This window comes from Rutidosis leptorrhynchoides, chromosome 11 (assembly GCF_046630445.1).
Source record: "Rutidosis leptorrhynchoides isolate AG116_Rl617_1_P2 chromosome 11, CSIRO_AGI_Rlap_v1, whole genome shotgun sequence".
In the NCBI taxonomy this organism is placed as follows: domain Eukaryota; kingdom Viridiplantae; phylum Streptophyta; class Magnoliopsida; order Asterales; family Asteraceae; genus Rutidosis; species Rutidosis leptorrhynchoides.
In genome coordinates, this window is record NC_092343.1 from 24,416,173 (window position 1) to 24,422,500 (window position 6,328).

Sequence of the window (6,328 nt, forward strand, 5' to 3'; positions counted from 1 at the left end):
TAGTTATCGTTTTGAAAACTTAAGTTAGTAGTTTCAAAATATACTTATAACTCATTGTTATTAGTACACAATGAGATGTTAAACCATCCTTAGATCATGTTAAATATATATAAATACATATATATACACAAACGTATAATTATCGTATGTTATATAGTTCGTGATATCATCGGTCATATTGGACGGTCAAACGTTGTGTAAAACTCTTTTCAAAAACACAAGTCTCAACAATTTGGATTGCTTATCATGTTGGTGTGGTTTAATTTATGTAAATATTAATCTCATAAGTATAATTTGGTCGAAAAATTCCGGGTCATTACATGAACATTTAGAAGAGACACTTCGTGATGAATGTTATTATTTAGGCGGGAAAACGATCGACAAAAATAACATTCAAGATAATATTGTTCGTGAAGAATATGAACGTTTTTTTTTTCATGTTTTGTGAAGTAAAATTTAGCCCGATTTAGAGTTTAGGGTTTAGGGTTTAGGGTTTGGTGTTTTGGGTTTATTCCATAAACCCAAAACACCAAACCCTAAACCCTAAACCCTAAACCCTAAACTCTAAACCGTTCGTGTTAAAAACTCAATCTAAATCCTAAATCTAAACCCCAAATCTAAACCCTAAACCCTAAATTTCTAAACCCTAATATCTAAACCCTATAAACCCTAATATCTAAACCCTAATACATAAACCCCAATAGCTAAAACCTCAAAATACGCTCGAAAAACACGATAATTGTTATATATTACTTCTTCGAGCGTTTTTCCGCCAAAATAAAAACATTTATCACAAAGTGTCTCTACTAAATGTTCATATTTTCATCTCTTCTATAATGTTCGTGAACAAAGTTTTTTCAAAAAACGAAAAAAAAAATTTTTGCTTCCCCCCGCTTCCCCCCGAATGGTTACTTCCCTCTTGATCCTACCACTATATATATATATATATATATATTAGAGAGATCAAATAAGAACTTTTTGACCCTGAGAACTTTAAATTAGAGCGAAAATAAAGGACGGGCGAACAAAAAAGGTGAAATTCGAAAGAAAAAAAATGATGAAATTCGAACAAAAATAAAAGGGCGGGCGAACAAAAAGGTGAAATTTGAACAATTTTATGTTCTACATTTTTCAAATTCGAACAAAAAAATTATAGATTCAAACAAAAATTTGTAGAACAGGTGAAATTCGAACAAAAAAAAATGAAATTCGAACAATTTTATGTTCTACATTTTTGTAATTCGAACAAAAATATGTAGAACCGAACAAAAAACTGTAGAACCGAACAAAAATTTAAGATTCATGAAGATCATATTCTAAAATTTTTTGTTCGACCAACTTTCCTTTTTGTTCGCCCGCCTTGTACGAATTTCCTTTTTTTTGTTCGAATTTCAGTGTATTTTGGAGTTATCACAACAATTGAGTTCTCAATGTAATATAAATATAAATAAAGAATAATAATAATTAAATTATATTAAATCTTAATTTTAAATTCATAAAAAGAGAAAGATAAAAATAGAATACGTACGATTGTGTGGGCCCTCTCCCTTAGTGGGCCACCCCGTCAAGTGCTTTGCAAGCACACACACGAAGAAACCTAAAAGCATAAATAGCAGCCCACTTTGCGTCCACAATAATATTAGGCCTGCAACTTATCTCGCCGGACGGCCATTCCGGTATTCAGATTTACATTTCCGTTCAACAAATTTATAGTTTGAAGCTCTCTTCAGGTATATTAATCTTACTAATCGATATATAGAGACTTTATATCTCCACATTATATCATATTTGTATTTATTACTGTAATTTTAACATATTGCCGTTTAATTCGTTAATTTAACGAGGATTAACGCTCAGATATTGATTCTGGTAGCTTAATTATATTATCAATCTCACTCTTTTAGTAACCTATATATACAAATTTATATCTGTACGTTTATTTGTTGAAAATTTGAATTTAACACCTCAGATTTTTTTTTTTTTTTTTTTTTTTTTGGAAATACACAACGGAAGTCAATTATTAACTATTAATTACACATATAGTCATATTTCACAAAATCACTGGTGTTACTTAATTACAGATCATGTTGTAAAGTCGTTTACATAAAATATCAGAGTGACACTGTGTCAAACATCTTCATTTGCCCTGCTATACCCACCGAAATCCACTAATACACACCTACAAGGCAAAACACTGTGGGGGAATTAGCGCACCGCTAAGTGAATGGAAATATCAAATAGGATATCACTATAAGCTCTAAGCACAGCTTAAGGTCACAAGTCACAGGCTACTAAGTCACTAGCACAGAATTGATCACAAGAGGACCGGCGGCCTGGCCGGGCCATTAACTACTAGCTGATCGGGCTAGAGTTTACCGATAGTTCTTAATACTGAAACACTGGTATAGTCTTCCAGACGTGACGCACTCGTCATTCACACTATACCACCACATCAGTAACACAAGAACCCAACCCAATTCCTATCGTACAAGACACCCCGCTAGGAATGGTTGACCTCTTCCGTCGCACACAACACCTCGACGGGATCACTGAGTGTACACATAATCACGTAATATCACAGTCACTGGTCACTGACTAAAGGCACAATCTAATCATACATATCACTGGTCACTGGGAGCATATCATTAATCATAGCACAAGAAACAATACTGTCTTAGCACTATATAACAATATCCGAAAGGATAGTCCCACTCACCGATACTAGCACAACTCAGTGATCTAATGTTACTGAGTCTTCATTCCCACTTTGTCACCTAAAAACAATACGCACACGTTAGTAAATCGTATTTCACTTACTAACTTTACTACAATATCAAAATCACTTAACACAATACAAGCGATACATGTTGTCTCGTACACAGCACCATACGAAGTATATATATATATATATATATATATATATATATATATATATACACACACACACACACACTATACATATACATATATACATACACTACATATATACATACACTACATATATATATACATATATATATATATATATATATATATATATATATATATATATACTCTTATATATACATATATATATACACACACTTATATATTCATACTAAAAACATGTCCAAACGAGCGGGTCAAGGGCAAAATGGGCAATCAACACATATATGCATATATATATATATATATATATATATATATATATATATATATATACACTTATATAATTATATAAATCATACAATCTCACATGTGCATACAATTATATTTAATCCTACACAATATCAACTTAGTACCAATTAAAAGTCCCAATTTATGCAAACGGGTCAAGGGTTAAACGGGCGAACAAACCAACACATGAACCACAAAATATAGGCACAACAGGGCTGCAAAAACAGCAGCAAATAGTAGCAACAAGGCTGCAAAAACAGCAGCTACAGCTGCGAAATTGCTGCAGAAACAGTAGCCGCAAAAAGGCTGCACAGTACCAGCAGAAACATGGGTTTTTAACCCCCAATTTCATGTCTTTTGAGCAGTTTTTTTAACCAATTAACAAGTTCACAACAAGCACATACAAGAATATAACAATTAGCAATCATAAAACAAGATTAATATCATACACGAATCAAGTGATCACCAAATTATGATTTGCACAATTACCACACTTACACAATTACGACCCAAACTAAAACTCACAAAATGGGTCAAGGCTAAAATGAGCGAAACTAAAATATTCCTAAATAAACACGAACGGTTCGGAGTCGAAACGGGTAAACCAAACCACCTCGTGCACCAAAAATGCAAACCACCACCACCGGCCACCAACCACTACCGCTGGCCGCCAGCTACAGCCGCAGCGGCGGCAGCCGCCCAAGAAAACAGCAGCGGCAGCAGGAAAACAGTAGCAGCAGCCGTGGGCTGCTCACCCACAGTTCATCCCCATTTTTTTTTTTTTCAGTTTCTTGCAAAATTGAGCCAAGTACAAACCACAACAACTTATCTTACACCAATCAAGCATATTCAAGTAATTTCATTATCAAAAATCAAAGATTCAAGCAAAATTTTGCATCTTTTATAATTCTATCAAAATCCTAACATAACAAGGATAAATACATAATTTAAAGACAAACCTTGTTGCTAGAAGTTGAAGATGCAAGAAACCATGAATGGAACTTCTAATTTTCATCACCATCTTCCTAATTAAAAGCTAGGGTTTCATGGTGAGGGTGATGGGTTCGTGACAAAAACGAGAGGGAGAGGGAAAGAAGATCACCACCTTAAGCTTGCAATTTTACTTCATCATCTTCATCAATTTAGAACTTTTAGGGTTTCATGTATGTATGTGTGTGTTAATCGATTGAAACAAAGGAAAGGGGAAACAAAGAAACACGTATTGTACCATTAAAACAAGGGTGGCTTTTCTTTTTAAGTCTCAAAATGGTATTTAATCTCACTCCCGATAATACACGGGTATTTATCTGTTAAAAGATATTTTTCGTATTTGATTCGGTAAACCACACAATGTCCGAATTAAATAATAAACCCTGTTTCGGGACCCTGGTCATAAAACAGACCCAACGGACTAATAAAATTACATAAATATTTAATAAATAACTATTTCATTAAAATACACTTTAAACTCTTAACGGGCAAAACGGTAAATTTCACCTAGGCCCAAATTCAAGATGTTACAAATCTACCCCCCTTAAAGAAATTCCGTCCTCGGAATTTAATCAATCATAGTCAACACGGGTTCTGGGTATCTATCATCACTACACCGGGTCACAATAAGAACCAAGTCAGAACACATCTTATGATCACACGCGTTACTAGGTTCAGTTAATTACTCCAACTATCAAGTTAAAAAAACTCGCCGGTCTAATTCCCGTTTTTTTTTTCCAACACATCATCCAGGTTAAACATAATCTACCAAATAAGATTACCATTTCAAAACATCAACAGATCACAATACATATCAAAATCACATTACTTATATGCATACAAGTCACATTGTACACATGGGTCAAAAGTCAATATAAACTGAAAATGTCACCAAATCACTGGTCGATGTCAGTTGCACACTATTTTGTTTATGAACACTAAGTTCACGTCAAAGATCCGGCACTTTATGTCAATCAATCTCATTTTGGGGTTATTCCTAATACAATTCCACCAAATTTCAGAATTAGTTAAGTTCGGGTCACAGGTCAAACTAACACTAAACTTTATACACGAGGAATTTAGCCAATTCCTTAGATATTATAACGCTAGGTAAACACCAATCACAGCAAAGTAACCCGAATCCTGCAATTAAATACCTAATTCAAACTTGATATTTAAGAATTTTATCAAATTCTACGTAACTACGTCGATATTCACCCGATAATTCGTCACGTAATTCGTGTCCGACACTACTAAAGTTACCTCCGAAACGTCAACTCTCAGTTAAAATCCTCCGAAAATCAAAATAAATGATCAATCACGTCTAGTCTATCACTTGATACATCTCCTCCGACTCTCGAAACTACTGTATGATTTACCACAATGTATTTCCTTTGGCCAGACGTATTACATTATCCCAAATCATATTTTCATTTGAGTCACTTAGTTAAGGAAATCCTATATTGTATATTGTACTGACATCCACTTAAAATACACTTTTCTGCTAGGCATTAATATATTAATATCTTATGATAATTCACTATATCATTAGTACACAAGTTCCATTTAACATGTCTTCAACCCTTATGTCGTTATTTACAGACTGTTACCTAACAATATCAGATTTAATTATTCTAAACGACATGACACCATTAAATTCAACTTATTAGTCAACTATATTACAACTCTCATTCACAGATCTAACACTAATTATAGATTCTCACCATTCAAAGTGTCGGAGACAAAGATCACTTTATCAAATTCCTAACAAACTTATCAATTATTGTCTATGATAAGTTATTATCTTCTATTTTTTTTTCCCCAATCAATTCTTTCGGTGAGAGATATACTAAGTTCCTCATAATCGACATAATAACATAATTAGCACAATATAGCCGATATCATTACAACTTTTCAACCCAAATATTCAACCTTGTTATAACAATATACCATTCACTCCTATCACTGAAAAATTGTAATAATCGTTAAATCTTTAAATTCATCAATTAGAATTTACACAAAGATTTATCATAATAACCAATTAACATTGAGAGTGTCATTTTCCTGTTTCGAACTCCTTCAACGCACTAGTCATACTGACAATGTTCAACAAGTTCCAAAAATTCTCAGTTTCAAAAATCACTAGTAACTTATAAGTCGATTTTATTTCTAATAGATCTCA

At 33.2% G+C, this 6,328-nt stretch overlaps 1 protein-coding gene across 1 annotated transcript in view; it reads left to right on the forward strand.

Annotated features, from left to right (window-relative positions):
- Positions 1-1,644: 1,644 nt before the first annotated feature.
- LOC139877425 (delta(12) fatty acid desaturase FAD2-like) overlaps positions 1,645-6,328 on the forward strand; it is a 13,853-nt gene continuing 9,169 nt past the window's right edge. Inside the window, exon 1 of the mRNA XM_071864853.1 lies at positions 1,645-1,730. The gene's annotated coding sequence lies outside the window, so the exon portion shown is untranslated. The remainder of the gene's footprint in view (positions 1,731-6,328) is intronic.